This window comes from Manis javanica, chromosome 2 (assembly GCF_040802235.1).
Source record: "Manis javanica isolate MJ-LG chromosome 2, MJ_LKY, whole genome shotgun sequence".
Taxonomy (NCBI): domain Eukaryota; kingdom Metazoa; phylum Chordata; class Mammalia; order Pholidota; family Manidae; genus Manis; species Manis javanica.
The window spans coordinates 182,403,763-182,426,922 of NC_133157.1; the positions used below are offsets into that span (position 1 = coordinate 182,403,763).

Sequence of the window (23,160 nt, forward strand, 5' to 3'; positions counted from 1 at the left end):
ATCTATACTGTCGGAACTCAACCAAGAATTAGGAGAAGTGCAAGTTGTAGTGCTCCAAAATCGTACAACTATAGACTATCTACTGTTAAAAGAACATATGGGATGTGAACAGTTCCCAGGAATGTGTTGTTTTAATTTGTCTGATTTTTCTCAAAATATTTCAAATTCAGTTAGACAATATCCATCATATCATTGATAAGTTTTCACAAATGCCTAGGGTACTTAACTGATTTTCTTGGTTTCACTGGATATGGCTGGTAATTGTAGGTCTGCTTTTGTTTTGTAGCTGTATTCCTATTATGTTAATGTGTGTGCGCAATTTAATTAGTAGTTTAAAACCTATACATGCTTATGTTACTCTACAAGAAGATACGTCAAAGAAATAATCAATCTTCCCATGTTTTCTTCCGTCTGCTACTTCTATAGCTTTTCTTCTTCCTTCCTAATTACAACCCTTAAGTAGAATTCGTGCCTCATATCAAAAATTACCGAGTATCATAATTCTTCCAAGTGGTAAAGATACCTCAAGACAAATGCTGGGCAAAGAAACTACAGGACATAAATCTGCAAAGAAGTAAAAAGCTAACCTTCTCAAAGAATATTGCTTCTCTCTCACCAATTTTACATTTCCCTGTATGGCCCCGGAAGATGACTGGTTAGCCAGAGATGGGTAAGGTTCCTCAACGGAGGAACAACCTAAGATAGGCACAGTTGCAGGGGGGCCATCAGGAAAGAAATTGGGGATCAACAGAGGTGAGGTTTAGAACCTCACCCCCCCCCCATTTTGAGAGAAATCTTCTGCATCCGTGGATGTTTTGTTGCCCTTGTCTAGCTTGGATTAATACTTAGTCTATAGGCACAGACCTGATCATCTACATTTGCCCTCTTACAGCACTAAATTATGTTTTCTACCTTTATCTTGCATCTACCTACTACTTCAGCATTTTATTTAAAAATAATAATAATAAAATAAGGGAGAAATATGGGATTCACATATAAATCAAGTATAAAAGTCAAACAAATAATCATATCTGACTTGATTGTTTATAGTTCATGATGCGTGATCAAAACCAAAAGTTTCTGTGATATGACTGCCCTTGCACTGTTCACCATGTAAGAACTTGTTCGTTATGCTTCAGAATATTGGAGACTGTTGAGAAATAGGCTTGGGGTTGATTAATGACTGTGCATTGAGTCCCCTATACAGAATTTTATTGTTGTTAACAACCATTTGATCAATAAATATGAGAGATGCCCTCTCAAAAAAAAAAAAAAGAATGAAAGTCTGATACTACAAAGCCACAGTAATCAAGACAATTTGGTACTGGCACAAGAATAGACCTCCAGACCAGTGGAACAGAATAGAGAGTTCAGATATTAACCCAAATATATATGGTCATTTAATATATGATAAAGGAGCCATGGACATACAATGGGGAAATGACAGCCTCTCCAACAGCTGATGTTGGCAGAACTGGAAAGCTACATGTAAGAGAATGAAACTGGATCATTGTCTAACCCAATGGATCAAAGACCTGAATGTAAGCCATGAAACCATAAAACTCTTAGAAAAAAACATAGGCAAAAATCTCTTGAACATAAACATGAGTGACTTCTTCACAAACATATCTCCCCAGGCAAGGGAAACAAAAGCAAAAATGAACAACTGGGACTATATCAAACTGAAAAGCTTCTGTACAGCAAAGGACACCACCAATAGAACAAAAAGGCATCATACACTATGGGAGAATATATTCATAAATGACAGATCCGATATTTTGACATCCAAAATATATAAAGAGCTCATGCACCTCAACAAACAAAAAGCAAATAATCCAATCAAAAAATGGTCAGAGGAACTGAACAAACACTTCTCCAAAGAAGAAATTCAGATGGCCGACAGACACATGAAAAGATGCTCCACATCACTAGTCATCAGAGAAATGCAAATTAAAACCACAATGAGATATCACCTCACACCAGTAAGGACTGCCACCATCCAAAAGACAAACAACAACAAATGTGGGTGAGGATGTGGAGAAAGGGAAACCCTCCTACACTGCTGGAGGGAATGTAAATTAGTTCAACCATTGTGGAAAGCAATATGGACGCTCCTCAAAAAACTCAAAATAGAAATACCATTTGACCCAGGAATTCCACTCCTAGGAATTTACCCTAAGAATGCAGTGGCCCAGATTGAAAAAGACATATGCACGCCTATGTTTATCACAGCACTATTTACAATAGCCAAGAGATGGAAGCAACCTAAGTGTCCATCAGTAGATGAATGGATTAAGAAGATGTGGTACATATACACAATGGAATATTATTCAGCCATAAGAAGAAAACAAATTCTACCATTTGCAACAACATGGATGGAGTAGAGGGTATTATGTTCAGTAAAATAAGCCACAGGGAGAAAGACAAGTATCAAATGATTTCAGTCATATGTGGAGTATAAGAACAAAGAAAAAAACTGAAGGAACAAAACAGCAGCAGAATCACAGAACCCAAGAACGGACTAATGGTTAGCAAAGGGAAAGGGACTGGGGAGGATGGGTGGGAAGGGAGGGATAAGGGGGGTGGGGGAAGAAAGGAGGCATTATGATTAGCATGCATAATGTGGGTGGGGGTGCACGGGGAAGGCTGTACAGCATGGAGAGGACAGGTAGTGATTCTATAGCATCTTACTACGCTGATGGACAGTGACTCCAATGGTGTATGTGGGGGGAACATGGTGATGGGGGGAGTCTAGTAAACATAATGTTCCTTATGTAATCATAGATTAATGATACCAAAAAAAAATGAAAGTCTGCTAGACAGATGGAAATCAGGATCTTTTATAATCTGATCATGGAAATGACAATCCCTCAATGTTGCTGTAGTCTAATGGTTCACTTCCACATGCAAAACACATTTATCCTCTCCTAAAGCCCTCAAAAGTTTCAGCCCATTATAGCATCTGCTCAAAGTCTGAATCTCATCATCTAATAAGGTTCAAGAGCAGATGAAGCTCATTAGGTAGAGTTTTATTAAGTACATCTCCTGGAATGCAATTGCTTTCAATTTGGGAGAAGTGTGAAACTAAAAAGACAAGTTTTCTTCCTTCTAGATACCTAATATACAAGGATGCCACAGGCAAAAGAAAACAGCTGTAAACATTCCCAATCAAAGGGGGAGGGAAATGGTAGGTATGTTAGAGTAAGCATTTAGTAAGATATGGGTGGCAGAAAGGAAGGGAGAGACACAGTCAGTAACCTTTGTAGGAGGGTTTGCATCCACTCTTTGCCTAAAACAAGAAGACAGAGCCTAGAAATCCCCAAGGCTGATGCCTACACAAAGGACACAGGAACAGGTCCAAGAAGAACCCTGATCATTAGATCTCCCCTCAATGTGTTTTTTAAAAATTACCAATGGCATTCTTCAATGAACTAGAACAAATAGATCTAAAATTCATATGGACCACAAAAGACCCCAAATTTCCAAAGCAATCCTGAGAAGGAAGAATAAAGTAGGGGGATTATGCTTCCCAACTTCAGGCTCTACTACGATACCACAGTAATAAAGACAATTTGGTACTGGCACAAGGACAGACCCATCGATCAATGAAACAGAATTGAGAGCCCATATATAAACCCACACATATATGATCAATTAATATATTATAAAGGAGCCATGGATATACAATGGGGAAATGACAATCTCTTAAACAACTGGTGTTGGCAAAACTGGACAGCTACATGTAAGAGAATGAAACTGGATTACTGTCTGACTCCATATACATAAGTAAACACAAAATGGATAAAAGACCTGAATGTAAGTATGAAACCATAAAACTCTTAGAAGAGAACATAGGCAAAACTCTCTTGAATACAAACATGAGCAACTTCTTCATGAACACATCTCCTTGAGCAATGGAAACAAAAGAAAAAATGAACAAGTGGCATATCATCAAACTAAAAAGCTTCTTCTGTACAGCAAAGGACACCATTAGTAGAACAGAAAGGTATCCTACAGTATGGGACAATATATTCATAAATGACATATCTGACAGGGGTTAACAACCAAAATATATTTTTAAAACTCACATGCCTCAACACCCAAAAAGCAAATAACCCAATTAAAAAATGGGCAGAGGATCTGAACAGACACTTCTCCAAAGAAGAAATTCAGATGGCCAACAGGCACATGAAAAGATGCTCCACATTGCTAATCATCAGAGAAATGCAAATTAAAACAACAATGAGATATCACCTCACACCAGTTAGGATGGCCAACATCCAAAAGACAAGCAACAACAAATGTTGGTGAAGATGAGGAGAAAGGGGAACTGTCCTACTCTGCTGGTGGGAATGTAAGCTAGTTCAACCATTGTGAAAAGCAATATGGAGGTTCCTCAAAAAACTAAAAATAGAAATGCCATTTGACTCAGGAATTCCACTCCTAGAAATTTACCCAAAGAAAACATGATCTCAGATTTAAAAAGACATACGCACCCCTATGTTTATTGTGAAAGTATTTACAGTAGTCAGGATATGGAAACAACCTAAGCGTCCATCAGTAGATGAATGGATAAAGAAGATGTGGTACATATACACAATGGAATATTATTCAGCCATAAGAAGAAAACAAATCCTACCATTTGCAACAACATGGATGTAGCTAAAGGGCATTATGCTCAGTGAAATAAGCCAGGTGGAAAAAGACAAGTACCAAATGATTTCCCTCATTTGTGGAGCATAACAGAGAAGCAAAACTGAAGGACCCAAACAGCAGCAGAGTCACAGACTCTAAGAAGTGACTAGCAGTTACCAAAGGGGAGGGCTTGGGGAGGGTTGGTGGGGAGGGAGGGAGAAGGGGGTTGAGGGGCATTATGATTTGCACACATGGTGTGGAGGGGTATCACAAAAAAGACAGTGTAGTACAGAGAAAACAAGTAGTGACTCTGTGGCATCTTACTACACTGATGGACAGTGACTGCAATAGGGTGGGGGGGACTTGATAATATGGGTGAATGTAGTAACCACAATGTTTTTCATGTGAAACCTTCATAAGAGTGTATATCAATGATAACTTAATAAAAAAAAGAAAAAGAAAGAAAAGCAACCAGAAGTCAAGTAGCTTTGTCCACACAAGTCATGGCATTTTTATACCCTTCTGACACAGGTAGAGGCCCAATATAGTCTATCTGCCACCTGACAAGGGATATCAGCCCCTTAGCTATTGTCCCATGTTGCTGTGGAACTCGGTATAAGTCCATTATAGAGCATATGATGCACTCCTGACAGGTTCTGATGACTTCTTCAAAGGTCAAAGGCAAGCCCCGCCGACCTGCTACAGCCCACATTGTCTTTTGCCCCACGTGCCACAAACACTGATGTAACCATCGGGCAACCTCAGATGCAGTCTTTCCTTCTAGCCAATGTATATTGTCCTATTCATCTTCTTCCTCAGTTCCTAGGGATGCCAGTGGCAAGTGACTTGTCACATGATAAACTGTAACTGTTTTAGTCTAACCACAGGCCCATAAGTCTTGCCACAATTCTTGCTCCCAAAGGGGTCAGTGACCAACCAACCAGTTGGCATGGTACCATGTCAGTAGCCACAGGGTCAAACCCCAATAGACAGCCCAGCTGTCAAGGCAGACAACTATTGGGGAAGGCTCCTGGCTGATCACAAGCCACACTGCCACAACTCTGACCATTGACTGCTCTTCTCCTCACCATCTTCCAACCATATTGCCTCGGTCTTAGGATGGAAAGCTACAGCCTTCCATTTTGGGGGCTTCCAATGGCTGGACCACCTGCGTACCATGCATCTTTGGGTATAGGGGCTCTTCCTTCCCAATAACGACTCTCTGCTACTAATGGTTCTAAAGTAAATTCTTCCTGCTTTCCACTAGTATATGTCACTGGCCCAAATAAGCATTGGAGTTCATCACTCAAGGTGCTACTAGAGGTAGCTGTAGGTACGTACCCCACTTGTTCAGTGTAGGTGTTTGTGCCACACCACTCCTTGGCTTTTGGGTCCCATCTCATACCCATCTTATGATGGTGGTTATTACCTTTATCAGGATCATTCCAGTGATGGGTTCTGTAGCCAGTCAGGTGTGATACACAGCAGCCAATTGTTTTTCTGTCAAGGTATATCATACTTCTGCTTCTTTCCAGAGTTGCAACCAGAATCCAATAGGTTGGAGAGTTAGTTCAAGCCTCTGCCAGAGACCCCAGCCATAACCATCTTCAGTCACATGAACATCCAGCTCACAGGGCCTTGATGAGTCTATCACACTCAAGGCCTGCATGGCCTTGACTGCCCATTTTTCTGTAGTAAAGGCAGATGCATATGTCTCATCCCATTCCCACCTGATGCCCTTTCATACCAACCTGTATAAGCGCTTCAGTATTTATGTCAAGTGTGGGATAAACAATCTCCAGTACCCCAGAAAACCGAAAACCTCTTGTAACAAGGGGTAGGAAATGCCTGGACTTTATCTATGGCTGCTTCTGGCATAACTTTAGTCTTACCTGACCAGATGACCTCACAAGAATTTGACAGACAAACCAGGTCCCTGAACCTTGGTACTGTTCAGAGCCCATCATTTCTCCTTTAGATGTTGTAGCAGTCTAGGTGCTGCACCTTCTAGATCTGAAAGAGAATCAAATTTGAGCATGATATCATCAATATAATGGCACAGCCACACAGTTGGCGATTTCTCCCATGTAGCCTAGTCCTAGGCTACAAGTCCATGACATATGGTGGGGCTGTGGAGGTATCCCTGTGGAAGGAGAGTGAAAGTCCATTGTCATCCTTCCCATGTGAGGGCAAACTGTTCCTGACTTTCCTGCTCAATGTCGATGGAAAAGAAGGCATCACCAAGATCTACCACATAATGGTATGTTCCCAGTTCATGACTGAGGGTATCCAGCAGCTCTTCAATAGAGGGCACAGCAGCATGCACAGGGTTATGACTTTATTCAGTTCTCTGTAATCCATAGTCATATGCCAGGAGCCATCCAGCTTTTTTACTGGCCACACTGGGGAATTGAAAAAGCTATGGGTGGCCTTTATAATACCCACTTTTTGCTGTTCTTGGAGGGTTTCTCCAGTTTCTTTATGCCCTCCAGGCAATTTGTATTGTTTGGTATTAGTCACCTGCTGAGGCACAGGCAAAACTATGGCAGGTGATTAGCATATCCCCTCAGAACTGCCTTCACCCCACATAATCTCAGTCTGAACTTACCTGTAGTAGTCTGCAACCATAGACCCTGCAGGATATCTATCCCAAAAATATATTCAGGGATGAGAGAGATATATATAGTATACTCTTTTGGGGGTAGAAGCCTATTCCCAAAGGGATTTGGGCTTGTTTCACTCTGATGGCTTTACCCATGTATCCATCTTTAATAGTGGGGGTCCCAGGAAACTGCTCATGGTTGCCATAGCTCAGAGAACACTGAGCCCCTGTGTCCACCAGAGCCAGGACACATTGTATGTTCACTTGGGACCAATAGATAGATGTTTCAATATGTGGCCTCTGGCACCCACCAGTCCCTCAGGGCAAATACCTCGACCTTCTCCTCAATCAAACCGTGTTCCCCAATCATCTTCCTGTGTGGGTTCAAGTGAGGTTGGCTCACTATCCATCAGGAAGTCTTGCAAACACACATGCTGGACTTGTGGCTCTGTCTCTGATCTTTGCCTCTTTGTTCTTTATGGCTGGAACTGCTGCTCTGGTTTCAGTTCTTGTCACAGCTCCAGGAAGATTTTATTTGGCTTCCCATCTCATTTCTTTCTGTCTGCTACTGCCCGTATTAAGTCAACCCACATCTGGGTCCTTGTAACCTTCATGGGGCTCTTTAATTCTTCCTCTGAGTAGCAGACCTTATTTCTTTCCGTGCTCTCATTGCTTCAGCCTCTCCTAAGTCTGCCACTGTACAGGTAACCTCACTTATAGGCTGCCCTAAGTGAGGGGCAATAATAGCCACAAGAGGCCCAAAGAGGGAAGTGGGTGCTGTTAGAGGCACATTTCTCATCCCTGCAGTAAAAGGCTCCTCATCCGGGCCATAATTCTCTAGACTATAGGTGGCATTTTTTATGCCTAGCTCCTATAACACCTGTTAGAGCTCAGCATATGTCTGCCATCTAGCAGGAGAGGATAGTAGATCACCCTGACTGGGCCACACAGCACGAAGTGCAGCCATAAGCTGATCGAGGAGTGTTGACTCCCTGGGGTCTGACGTGCATTTTGTAATCACTGCCTCAAGGCAGGATGGACTGTCAGGGAAGCCAACTTTCCCATCTCTGATCCCAACAGAACAATTCCATCCACCCCTAAATCCCACAGATGCAGGAGCCAAGCTGATATTGACTCTGAGGGCTGCTGCCTAAACTGGGAGCCCAAATCCACCAGCTCAGCCTGAGTATAGGGGATAAGCATAGAGTGCTCCATGACATGGGCAGGGGCCTTCACCTCTCATAGAGGAAACCTTGGTTGCTGTGTCTTTATTTTCTTTACAAGTGGATGTTCTTTCAATAGAGAAGGGGTCAGTGCCCCCAGGACCACCCCTTCATCCTCCCCCAACTCCTCCATTTCCGGGGCTGATGGCACCTTTCTCTCCACTCCACTGATGCCTCATCTGCTACATCCTTCACAGCAATGCTACCTCAGTCTTCTATAGCTTTTTATCTTCACCTCAACATCTCCCTGCTGGCATTCATGGGGCACTTCTTCCTGTGCTTCCCTCAGAGTACATCCTACTCCTCCATGGCCTTTGACTCTTTCAGAGCACCTGGCAGCACTGCTTTCTCATTCTGTTAGGAATCTTTTACCTCCTCCACTGGACCTTGCAGCTCACTTTCTCACACTGCCTCTTCTTGTGCTTTTTGCAAGGATCTGTCCATTTCCTTCATGGCCTTTACCTCTTGCTCAGTATCTCATAGTGATGACATTTCAGTTACCAACAAATTTTTTACCTCCTCAACAGCACCACACAGACAGCGTTCTTCTACTGCCTCCTTTCACATAATGTCATTTCATTCTTCAATGAATCCACACCAGTTCACAGCTCACGTTCTCATGCTGCCATTTCTTTTATCTCTTTCAGGAGCACATTATTCTCATCTGTAGACTAAATACTGTGAGAAGCAGCCAATCCACAGTCCCCATTGCCTCGCGGGCACTCTGCTTCTCAAAGGATCTACTTACTATACCAAGCACCACCCTTACTGCCTCAGATGTCACCTCCACCTGCCTCCAGTCCTGGGGTGTGGTGCAGCCCTCTAGGAGACAAGCCACCTCAGACCACATACCCATTGGGGGACAATCAACTGTCTCCCCATTCATAGGGGCAGCCTGCTGAAGCACCCCTCCCATAAGGGCAGCCTGTTCTTTTCCTTGGTCAACAATGAATCCTGCTAATTATCTCCAATTGTCTTGTCAGTGGGTTTCACCGTGGGCAAGTTCACTATGGATTCAGTGAGACTGAGGAATGACAAGGGAACATTCTTGGGGTGAAAGGGTTTATTATCAGGCATGTTCTCCCAGTGATAGGTCGAGCACTAGAATTACATCTGCATCTAACAGTCTGCAGGTCTGTAATCCTCCTCTGTCTCTGCCTCCACTCAGAGCACTGGGCAGAGCTCTTTATATAGTGACTCGGTCAATAATAGTTTATTGCCTATGGGTGTGGAAGCAGTAGCCTAGCAGCAGGCCAGATATATATCATCAAGTAGTTAGGTTCAGGTGAGGATCCTGGCCATAGGAACCTTCAATTTATCTACACCCCTCCTCAGAGAAACTTATTTTACCACAACCAGCAAGGGAAAGGGAAAATAGTGCCTAGCAAGATAGAAGCTACAATTTTATTTAACATAATCATTAAGGTGACATCACATCAACTTTGCCATATCCTATTGGTTAGAAGCAAGTCACAGGTCTCTCCCATGCTCAAGGGCAGGGGATTACATAAAGATATGACTACCAGGTGCTAGGACAACTAGAGGGCATCTCAGACTCTTTTATTCACAAATTAATGATGCTCTCAATTAGGGATATATCTTTGTTCACACAACGTGTAAATAGCTGTATTTTTATTCATACTAACATCAACAACTCTTCTAAATATGTTCTGAGCATTTACCATGTGCTAGGCATCATGCTACATTCAGTGATGACCAAAGCCGGAACACCATTATTGCTCTCATGGAAATTACAGGCAGGGGAGAGAGAAAGTAATTATACGAATAAATGTGAAATTATAATTTTGACAAATACTATGAAAATTCGTAGTGCTGTGAAAATATGTAACATGAGGAAATGACCTCATTTAGCAGTTTGGTACAGCATGTGAGAGAAAATGACATTTCATTTGAGCTATGAAGAATGAACAGAAACTAACCAGGAAAAGCAAATAAATGAATTCCATGCCTAGGAAGAACAAATACAAGGAGCCTGAAAAGAGAGAAAAGCATCAAATAACTGAGGATTTCAAATTAGGTTTGGAGCAAGGAAACCAAGAGGAACCTCCAACTCTCACCTTTCCTCTGGAATCCACAACCATGTATCCACCTGTTTGATATTTTCACCTAATATTTTGTACTCCTCAAAATCAACATGTATAAAACCAAGCTACTAATCTCGGCTTGCCAAACTTAGTTCTTTCCCAGTATTACCCACTTCAGTGAATGATACCTTTGTCTGTTCAATTGGAAGAGAGAAACCTAGGAGTCATTCTTGAAAATTCCCTGTTTTCAATCCCTCACCAAAATATTAAGGACTTTATCACTAGTTACAAAACAGTGCTCACCATAATCCAGACAGACCATATCTTCTCATTCCCAAGCTTTCACTTTTGCTGGTTCCCATGCTTGGATATTCTTCTCCACCTCCTCCCTCCTCTTTTAGCAATATCCTGCTCAAGGTATCACTAAACATACTGCATTTAAAAATGTTCTGCTACCCTTATGCAGAAATAATCTCTCTCTCTCTCTTTGGTAATACCAAGCATTTGTATATACCTCATCATCCCTGTTACAGGTTTGGGTCCTCTGGGAAGCACACTTTTAGATAGGTTGGCATGTAAAAAATGCTTTTGACACCAACACCAGGGGAAAAAGAAGGAAGTAGAACTAGGAAAAAGGAAAATCAAACTGAGATACAGTATAACAGTCCCTAGCCAAGTCTTAATGGGGCTGGGATGGTCCTTTAAAATTGTCCTAAGTTTGGGCAAGAAGGTCAGGACTTTGTATCTCAGATTGATCAGTCATGAGCAGTGGGCTATCCCTGGGAGGAGATGTAACCTTAGCTGAGTAAATTTCTTCAGTAATCTCCCCAAAAGTCTGACACCTAAGGGATGTCTTCTGATAATACTCCCAGAGTTGAGGAATAAGTCCTTCATTACCAAAGGGAAACCTGGAGGTGTATTGCAGCATCCTGTACATCTCCATGACCAAATCTCAACTTACTACTACAGCATACTCTCATGTGTTAAGGCTCTCTAAGTAAGGGTGCATCATCCTCAGTAGGTTCTGAGATTTCTGAGGACAGACACCATGTAACTAAATGAAAGAGTTGGGATTTAATAAAAGTAGAGTGAAGAAATGACCCATAGAGATTGATTAACCAAAAACATCAGAGACTAATTGATGAAACCAAATGCCAATTTCTTCCTTTATCAATATTTCTCAACCATTTTTTCATTACCACCCCTCTGAGGTCCTTTTATAGGTATTTTTTTCTAATCACAACCATGAAGTTTTGATGCCACAAACACATGGTATATGCATCTAGTATATTTTACCTAGTACTTTATACATTTTAAAGGTGGGAGCTTTTTGGCCCAAGAACCAATAATTCTCACTCCCATGGAAGCAAAATTGTTCCATCAACAACGTATGATTTATACCAATAAATATAACTGCTAAGAGGATCAGACTACTTAAGTCAGCTCTTCAACCCATTCTCTTATGCAATGTGATATTTCCAGAATATCTCGCCTGGCTTTAGTGCATCTCCATATCAACAGGCATTCATCAGGGGTAGGGAAAAGAAGTTCATCTCTGTATCAGTGGGTAATTACCTGGGCGACCAAGGGCTTATCTGAACCTGAGAGGTTAGTGGGAGATATTGCTTGCTTTAGCCAGAGCAAGAAGAGATGGCCCTGGACGCAGTTTGTAAGCAATAAATGACGTTTAAACTTTATTTCTCCCTTTGACTGATTTTGGTTTTAGAGGTATTTTAACCTGGGATTTCCTCTCCCCAGAGTTACATGTATAAAAGTTGACATAAGATGCCATATGAGTGTGGTATACTAAGCATGAAATCAAAGCAAAGGGGGTTTAAATGACTTATGGGGATACCTGGGAAGAGGTAAGACAGTCCAATGTACTTTTCCCCACTGTAAGATTATAGCAACCCAGCAACTGTGTGGTCAAGGGAGCCTCTGTTAATTCTAACTTCTGTGCAAACTATTGCTTTTGTCATTTAAATTTTTTCACAAATTTAATTACAAAGTATTTTGGGCATATAAAAAGTAGAGATAATATAAGGAGCATTCTGTTTTACCCATAATATAGTTTGAGATAAAACATTATAGATACGGAGGATTAAAGATGGTGGTGTGGGAGGTGAGACAAAGGCTTCCTCCTAAAACCACATATAATATAAAAATAAAATTAATACGACTAATCCTTAAAGAGCAACAGGAAAGAGGGCTGTGACAAACTGCATATGCCTGAAGAAAAGAATAAACCTCATGGAACAGGGTAACGTATAAACCGTGCAAAGTCTGGACCCAAGCCCTTCCCGCACTCCAGCTCACTGGGGGAGTAAGAGAAATGGAGCAGGGAGGAAGTGGAGGCCTGGGACTGCTGAATACCTAACATCAGACGGAGATCTGCTCTGGTAGCACAACCTACATTTCATGGTGCAAAAGCACATGATCATCTCCATAGATGCTGAAAAAGCATTTGACAAAATTCAACATCCATTCATGATAAAAACTCTCAACAAAATGGGTATAGAAGGCAAGTACCTTAACATAATAAAGGCCACATATGACAAACCCACAGCCAACATTATACTTAACAGTGAGAAGCCAAAAGCTTTTCCCCTAAGAACAGAAACAAGACAGGGATGCCCACTCTCCCTACCTCTATTCAACATAGTACCAGAGGTCCTAGCCACAGCAATCAGACAACACAAAGAAATAAAAGGCATCCAGATTGGCAAGGAAGAAGTTAAACTGTCCGTGTTTGCAGATGACATGATATTATACATAAAAAACCCTAAAGAATCTACTCCAAAACTACTAGATCTAATATCTGAATTCAGCAAAGCTGCAGGATACAAAATTAATACACAGAAATCTGTTGCATTCCTATATGCTAATGATGAACTAGCAGAAAGAGAAATCAGGGAAACAATTCCATTCACAATTGCATCCAGAAGAATAAAATACCTAAGAATAAACCTAACCAAGGAAGTGAAAGACCTATACTCTGAAAACTACAAGACACTCATGAGAGAAATTAAAAATACCAATAAATGGAAACACATCCCATGCTCATGGATAGGAAGAATTAATATTGTCAAAATGTCCATACTGCCTAAAGGAATATACAGATTCAATGCAATTCCTATCAAAATACCAACAACATTCTTCAATGAAATAGACAAATCATTCTAAAATTCATATGGAACCACAAAAGACCCTGAATAGCCAAAGCAATCCTGAGAAGAAAGAATAAAGCTGGGGGGATTATGCTCCCCAACCTCAAGCTCTACTACAAAGCCACAGTAATCAAGACAATTTGGTACTGGCACAAGAACAGAACCACAGACCAATGGAACAGACTACAGAGCCCTGATATAAACCCAACCATATATTGTCAATTAATATATGATAAAGGAGCCATGGACATACAATGGGGAAATGACAGCCTCTTCAACAGCTGATGTTGGCAAAACTGGAAAGCTACATGTAAGAGAATGAAACTGGATTATTGTTTAACCCCATACACAAAAGTAAACTCGAAATGGATCAAAGACCTGAATGCAAGTCATGAAACCATAAAACCCTTGGAAGAAAACATAGGCAAAAATTTCCTGAATATAAGCATGAGCAACTTCTTCCTGAATACATCTCTTCGAGCAAGGGAAACAAAAGCAAAAATGAATTCATGGGACAACATCAAACTGAAAAGTTTCTTTATGGCAAAGGACACCATCAACAAAAAGGCATCCTACAGTATGGGAGACTGTATTTGTAAATGACATATCCAACTGACAAGGGGTTAACATCCAAAATATATGAAGAGCTCACACATCTCAACACCCAAAAAGCAAATAACCCGAGTAAAAAATGGGCAGAGGCTATGAAGAGACAATTCTCCAAAGAAGAAATTCAGATGGCCAACAAACACATGAAAAGATGCTCCACATCACTAATCATCAGGGAAATGCAAATTAAAACCACAATGAGGAGTGGCTCAAGATGGCGGCATGAGTAGGGTGGCAGAAATCTCCTCCCAAAACCATATGTATTTTTGAAAATACAACTATTTCTAAAAGAGAGACCAGAGGATACAGTACAACAGCCAGGCTACATCTACATCTGCAACAACTCAGCATCTCACAAAGGGAGTAAGATACAAAGCCATGACCTGGTGGGACCCGAGCACTCCCCCCACCACAGATCACCAGCGGGAGGAAAGGAGTCAGAGTGGGGAGGGGGTGGAAGCACAGGACTGATAAATAACCAGCCCTAGTAATTTGAACTGGGAGCACAGACACAGATTGCACAGTGTGCTGGATATTAGAGAAATGGAAGTGTAGGGTCCAAGATGAAGACAGTGAGTGGGTCCCCACAGGCAGCTTCCCTGGGACAAAAGAAAAGCAGGCGATTTTTTAAAGTCTTAAAGGGACAAGGGGTCAACAGCTGAACAAGCTCATCCCAGCACACTCAGCCCAACAGTCTCAGAATCTTGAGGAACTTCGGGCCTCCTAACCTCCTGGCAGGTAAAGCAGCCCCAAAGCCCCTCACAGCTATAAGCAGCCAGCCATTTGTCCCCCCAGCCAGCGCTACAAGCAAACCGGCTGACCTGCCACAGCTGCGGAGCAGCCAGAAAGTGGCCCTGCCCACAGCAACCACACAGAGTCTCCTCCCAGCACGCAACTAACTGGAACCGGCAGTGGAAACTGGAGCAAGGTCTGGAAGGCATGAAGGGGCGACATTCTTGCAGGAGAACACACCCAGCACAGCTGTGACTCCCTGCAGTGCTCTAGGCTAGCCTGAGGGCGGCCCCATACACGGCAGCTCAGGAGATTGTCCCAGAATCTGCTCCCAGTGTGCAGGTAACCGGCACAGGCAGTGGAGAAGGGCAAGGTGACCAAAAAGCAGGAAGGGACTTTGTTCTCCCAGCTGACACACGTACCACCTGCCTGTGACCACTTCTAACACCATGAAAAGGCAGAAGAATTTGGTCCAGTCAAAAATCACTCAGACAACCCCAGAGAGAGGGCCTGGTGAGAAAGATATAACTAATCTTTCTGAAAAAGAATTCAAAATAAAAGTCATAAACATGCTGATGGAACTGCAGAGAAATATGCAAAAGCTAAGGGATGAAGTCCAGAGGAAGATAACAGAAATGAAACAATCGATAGAAGGGCTTAAGAGAAGACTGGATGAGGTGCAAGAGATTGTTAATGGAATAGAAATCACAGAACAGGAATACAGAGAAGATGAGGCAGAGAGAGATAAAAGGATCTCTAGGAATGAAAGAATATTAAGAAAACTTTGTGACTAATCCAAGTGGAACAATATTCGCATTATAGGGGTACCAGAAGAAGAAGAGAGAGAAAAAGGGATACAAAGTGTCTTTGAAGAAATAATTGCTGAAAACTTCCCCAAACTAGTGAAGGAAATAGTCTCTCAGACCATGGAAGCCCACAGATCTCTCAACACAAAGGACCCAAGGAGGACAACACCAAGACATATAATAATTAAAATGGCAAAGATCAAAGACAAGGACAGAGTACTAAAGACAGCCAAAGAGAGAAAAAAAGATTACCTACAAAGGAAACCCATCAGGTTATCATCTGACTTCTTAACAGAAACCTTACAGGACAGAAAAGAATGGCATGATATACTTAATGCAATGAAACAGAAGGACCTTGAACCAAGAATACTGGATCCAGCATGATTATCATTTAAATTTGATGGAGGGATTAAACAATTTCTACACAAGCAAAAGTTGAGGGAATTTGCCTCCCACAAACCACCTCTACTGGGTATGTTAAAGGGACTGCTCTAGATGGAAGCATTCCTAAGACTAAATAGCTGTCACCAGAGAAAATAAAACCACAACAAAGGAAGTAGACCTATTAAATACTAACTAAATGCAAAATTAAATCAGCTGTCCACAAAATCAGTCAAGGGATACACAAACAGTACAGAATAAAACACCTAACATATAAAGAATGGAGGAGGAAGAATAAGAAGGGAGAGAAATAAAGAATTATCAGACTGCTTTTATAATAGTTGAATAAGAGAGGTAAATTAGACACTTACACAGCAGAGAAGTTACCTGTGAGCCTTTGGTAACCATGAACCCAAAGCCTGCAATGGCAACAAGTACATATCTACCAATAAACACCCTAAATGTAAATGAACTGAATGTGCCAACCAAAAAACACAGAATAATAGAATGGATAAAAAAGCAAGACCCATCTATATGCTGCTTACAAAAGACTCACCTCAAACCCAAAGATACATACAGACTAAAAGTGAAGGGATGGAAAACGATATTTTTGATGTAAACAATGGAGAGAAAAAAGCAGGTGTTGTAGCACTTGTATCAGACAAAACAGACATCAAAACAAAGAAAGTAACAAGAGATAAACAAGGACATTACATAATGATAAAGGGGGCAGTCCAACAAGAGGATATAACCATTATAAATATATATGCACCCAACATAGGAGCACCGACATAAGTGAAACAAATACTAACAAAATTAAAAGGGAAAATAGAATGCAATGCATTCATTCTAGGAGACTTCAACACACCACTCACCCCAAAGGACAGATCCACCAGACAGAAAATAAGGACCCAGAGGCACTGAACAACACACTAGAACAGATATACCTAACAGACATCTACAGAACTCTACACCCAAAAGCAGCAGGACACACATTCTTCTCAAATGCACATGGAACATTTTCAAGAAAAGACCACATACTAGGCCACAAAAAGAACCTCAATAAATTCAAAAAGATTGAAATTCTACCAACCAACATCTCAGATCACAAAGGTATGAAACTAGAAATCAATTGTACAAAGAAAACAAATAGGCTCACAAACACATGGAGGCTTAACAACATGCTCCTAAATAATCAATGGATCAATGACCAAATTAAAACAGAGATCAAGCAATACATAGAGACAAATGACAACAACACAAAGCCCCAACTTCTGTGGGATGCAGCAAAGGCAGTTCTAAGAGGAAAGTATATAGCAATCCAGACCTATTTAAAGAAGGAAGAACAATCCCAAATGAATAGTCTAAGTGACAATTATTGAAACTGGAAAAAGAACAAATGAGACCCAAAGTCAGCAGAAGGAGGAACATTTTAAAGATAAGAGAAGAAATGAATAAAATTGAGAAGAATTAAACAATAGAAAAAAATCAGTGATACCAGGAGCTAGCTCTTCAAGAAAAAAAAAATAGATAAACCCCTAGGCAGACTTATTAAGAGAAAAAGAGAATCTACACACATAAACAGAATTAGAAATGAGAAAGGAAAAATCATGACAGACCCCACAGAAATATGAAGAATTATTAGAGAATACTATGAAAATCTATATGCTAACAAGCTGGATAACCTAGAAGAAATGGACAACTTCCTAGAAAAATAAAACCTTCCAAGACTGACCAAGAAAGAAACAGAAAATCTAAACAGATCAATTACCAGCAATGAAATTGAATTGTTAAGCAAAAAACTACCCAAGAATAAAACTCCCAGGCCAGATGGATTCACTGCTGAATTTTACCAGACATATAGAGAAGACATAATAACTATTTTCCTTAAAGTTTTCCAAAAAACAGAAGAGGAGGGAATACTCCCAAACTCATTCTCTGAAGCCAACATCACTCTAATACTAAAACCAGGCAAAGACCCCACCAAAAAAGAAAATTACAGACCAGTATCCCTGATGAACATAGATACAAAAATAACCAACAAAATAATAGTAAACCAAATTCAAAAGTACATCGAGAGGATCATACACCATGATCAAGTGGGATTCCTCTCAGGGATGCAAGGATGGTACAACATTCAAAAATCCATCAACATCATCCACCACAACAACAACAATAAGGACAAAAACCACATGATCATTTCTATAGATGCTGAAAAGCATTCAACAAAATTTATCATCCATTCATGATAAAAACTCTCAACAAAATGGGTACAGAGGGCAAGTACCTCAACATAATAAAGGCCATATATCACAAACCCACAGCCAACATCATACTGAACAGTGAGAAGCTGAGAGCTATTCATCTAAGATCAGGAACAAGACAAAGATGCCCACTCTCCCCACTGTTATTCCATGTAGTACTGGAGATCCTAGCCATGGCAATCAGATAACACAAAGAAATAAAGGGCATCTAGATTGGTAATGAAGAAGTCAAACTGTCACTATTTGCAGATGACATGATATTGTACATAAAAATCCCTAAAGAATCCACTCCAAAACTACTAGAATATCTGAATTCAGCAAAGTTAGAGGATACAAAACTAATACAACAGAAATCTGTTACTTTCCTATACACTAAAGATGGACCAGCAGAAAGAAATATCAGGAATACAATTCCATTCACAATTGTATCAAAAACTATAAAATACCTAGGAATAAACCTAACCAAGGAAGTGAAAGACCTATACCCTGAAAACTGCAAGACACTCTTAAGAGAAATTAAAGAGGACACTAACAAATGGAAACTCATCCCATGCTCTTGGCTAAGAAAAATTAATATTGTCAAAATGGCCATCCTGCCCAAAGCAATCTACAGATTCAATGCAATCCCTATCAATTTACCAGCAGCATTCTTCAATGAACTGGAACAAATAGTTTTAAAATTCACATGGAACCACAAAAGACCCTGAATAGACAAAGCAATCCTGAGAAGGAAGAATCAAGCAGGGGGGATCTCGCTCCCCAACTTCAAGCTCTACTACAAAGCCACAGTAATCAAGACAATTTGGTACTGGCACAAGAACAGACCCATAGACCAGTGGAACAGAATAGAGACTCCAGATATTAACCCAAACATATACGGTCAATTAATATACAATAAAGGAGCCATTGATATACAATGGGGAAATGACAGCCTCTTCAACAGCTGGTGTTGGCAAAACTGCACAGTTACATGTAGGAGAATGAAACTGGATCATTATCTAACTCCGTATACAAAAGTAAATTTAAAATGAATCAAAGACCTGAATGTAAGTCATGAAACCATAAAACTCTTAGAAGAGAACACACGCAAAACTCTCTTGGATATCAACACTAGCAACTTCTTCATGAATATATCTCCCCAGGCAAGGGAAACAAAAGTAAAGATGAACAAGTGGGACTATATCAAGCTGAAAAGCTACTGTACAGCAAAGGACATCATCAGTAGAACAAAAAGACATCCTATAGTATGGGAGAATATACTCATAAATGACATATCCAATAAAATATTGACATCCAAAATATACAAAGAGCTGATGCACCTCAACAAACAAAAAGCAAAAATCCAATTAAAAAATGGGCAGAGGAGCTGAACAGACAGTTCTCCAAAGAAGAAATTCAGATGGCCAACAGGCACATGAAAAGATGCTCCACATCGCTAATTATCAGAGAAATGCAAATTAAAACCACAATGAGATATCACCTCACACCAGTAAGGATCACCACCATCCAAGAGACAAACAACAATTGTTGGCAAGGATGTGGAGAAAGGGGAACCCTCCTACACTGCTGGCGGGAATGTAATTTAGTTCAACCATTATGGAAAGCAGTACAGAGTTTCCTCAAAAAAACTCAAAACAGACATACCATTTGACCCAGGAATTCCACTCCTAGGAATTTACCCTAAGAATGCACCAGTCCAGTTTGAAAAAGACATATGCACCCATATTTTATTGCAGCACTATTTACAATAGCCAAGAAATGGAAGCAACCTAAGTGTCCATCAGTAGATGAATGGATAAAGAAGAGGTGGTACACACAATGGAATATTATTCAGCCATAAGAAGAAAACAAATCCAACCATTTGCAACAACATGGATGGAGCTAGATGGTGTTATGCTCAGTGAAATAAGCCAGGTGGAAAAAGACAAGTATCAAATGATTTCACTCATATGTGGAGTATAAGAACAAAGAAAAAAACAGAAGGAACAAAACAGCAGCAGAATCACAGAACCCAAGAATGAACTAATGGTTACCAAAGGGAAAGGGACTGGGGAGGATGGGTGGGAAGGGAGGGAGAAGGGGGGAAAAGGGGCATTACGATTAGCAGACATAATGTAGGGGGGGCACAGAGAGAGCTGTACAACACAGAAAAGACAAGTAGTGATTCTACAGCATCTTACTATGCTGATAGACAGTGACTGTAATGGGGTATATGGTGGGGACTTGATGATGGGGGGAGTCTAGGAACCATAATGTCACTCATGTAATTGTAGATTAATGATATCAAAAAAAAAAAACCACACACCCAATGAGGTATCACCTCAACCAGTAAGGATGGCCCGCATTGAAAACACTAAGAAAGCAAATGCTGGGGAGAATGTGGAGAGAGGGGATCCCTCCTATACTGCTGGTGGGAATGTGAGCTAGTTCAACCATTGTGGAAAGCAATATGGAGGTTCCTCGAAAAACTAAAAAGAGAAATACCATTTGACCTGGAATCCCACTCTTTGGAATTTACCCAAAGAATACAACTTCTCAGACTCAAAAAGACATATGCACCCCTCTGTTTATTGCAGCACTATTTAAAATAGCCAAGATATGGAAGCAACCTAAGTGTCCATCAGTAGATGAATGGATAAAGAAGAGGTAGTACATATACAGAAATGAATACTATTCAATCATAAGAAAGAAACAAATCCTACCATTTGCAACAACATGGATGAAACTGGAGGACATTATGCTCAGTGAAATAAGCCAGTCCGAGAAAGACAAGTGCCAACTGATTTCCCTCATTTGTGGAGTATAACAACGAAGCAAAACTGAAGGAACAAAATAGCAGCAGACTCACAGACTCCAAGAAGGGAATAGTGGTTACCAAAGGGGAGGGATAGGGGAGGGCAGATGCACAGGGAGGGAGAAGGAGATTGAGGAGTATTATGTTTAGTACACATGATGTGGGGGATCACGGGGAAAACTGTGTAGCACAGAGAAGGCAAATAGTCAATCTGTGGCATCTTATTACACTGATGGACAGTGACTGCATTGGGGTATGGGTGGGGACTTCATAATCTGGGTAAATGTAGTAACCACATTGTTTTTTCATGTGAAACCTTCATAAGAGTGTATATCAATAATACCTTAATAAAAAAAAACATTATACATACCTTTGTAGCCCCCTGTATACTTCACTCCAATCCCATTTCTCTATGACCCTTCTTAGAAATAATCACTGTCTCTACTTTGGTGTTCATTATTCCCATGCATGATTTTATATTATTTATATACATGTTTTTTAAACTTTATATACGTGGTATTAGAATCTAAATATCCTTTGATATGTTATTGCGGCATGGCATTCCACTGAAGAATATATTATTTTCACTTTTGTTATTACATTTAGTCTTCTCTGCTTCCCCTGGCTTCTGTTCTCATGCCCCAACCAGCTTTCAGTTCCATACAGGTTCTTAGCATATTTTCTGATCTTTTAAACAGATTGGAAAATATCCTGGCCCTTTCAGCAACACATTTATAAATTATCTTTCAGCTTAGTATAACTCTTCATATAATTTCATTATTTACTAATTCTTACTAGATTTATACCCAAATTCTTGGCACACTCAACTGCAGCTCCCTGCTTTACTATAAAATATCCTTCTAGGTGTATAATCCTGTGACCCAGTTTATAAAGGCAATAGTCTTCATTTTGAAAACCCAAGTCAACATTTTTCTTTCATCAGCTCTCAAAGATAAGCTACCTAAGTGGAAGCTTTCTGCACTGTCATTGATCGGATGTTTGTGTCCCTCTGCTAAATTCGTATGTTGAAGCTCTGACCCCGAGTGTGACTGTATTTGTAGATAGGGCCTTTCAGGAAGTAATTAAGGTGAAATTAGGTCATAAGGTTAGGGCCCTGATCTGACATTAATATCCTTATAAGAAGAGATACCAAGAGAGCTCCTGGCTCTGTCATTTACCATTGAGGACAGAGTGAGGAGGTGGCCATCTGCAAACCAGCAAGAGCCCGTAACAAAACCTGACCATGCTGGCACTTTGATCTTGTACTTCTACTCCAGAACTGTGAGAAAATACACTTCTGTTGTGTTAGCTACCTAGTCTATGGAATTTTGTAATAGTGGTCTGAACAGACAAATACACTAATATCAAGAACTGACCACAGAGTATACTGAAAAAGTATAGTCCTCAAGGGGTCAAGAGCAGTGGGGAAGACTGGGTTCTGCTCTGAACTTGGGCACTCTGATTCTAGGGTATGACAACCCTTTGAAGATTCCATTTTCTCTCTATGAAATGAGAGGCTTTAAGTGGAACTTCTTCAGATCTCTTATAATTTCCAAATTAAAAAGGTTAAATCACATATTGTGGGCTATGACCCAGGCAATTACAGCACCAGGGTTCCAGCCTCAAGAAGTAATTATGGATATTCACAAAGATTTAGTAACAAGCATGTTCATAATAGAATTGCATTCAATGGCAAAAAATAGAATACCTGTAAATAATCTATCCAACAATGTTAAATTACAATACAACCAGACAAAAGTGTAGGTGGATTTTTTTTCAAACCTGTAAAAACTGCTTTTGTTAACATTAAGGATATAGTGTTGAGAATCTGGTGGGCAAAAACTTTGTTAGAAATACCATCAGTAAACATTCTACTCTTGTAAAAATCTGAGCCATGAAAAT

General features: G+C 40.4%; 1 long non-coding RNA gene across 1 annotated transcript in view; it reads right to left on the bottom strand.

Moving 5' to 3' along the window:
- Positions 1-23,160, bottom strand: part of LOC118967829 (uncharacterized) — a 351,145-nt gene that overhangs the window by 325,248 nt on the left and 2,737 nt on the right. The gene's annotated exons all lie outside the window — the stretch shown is intronic.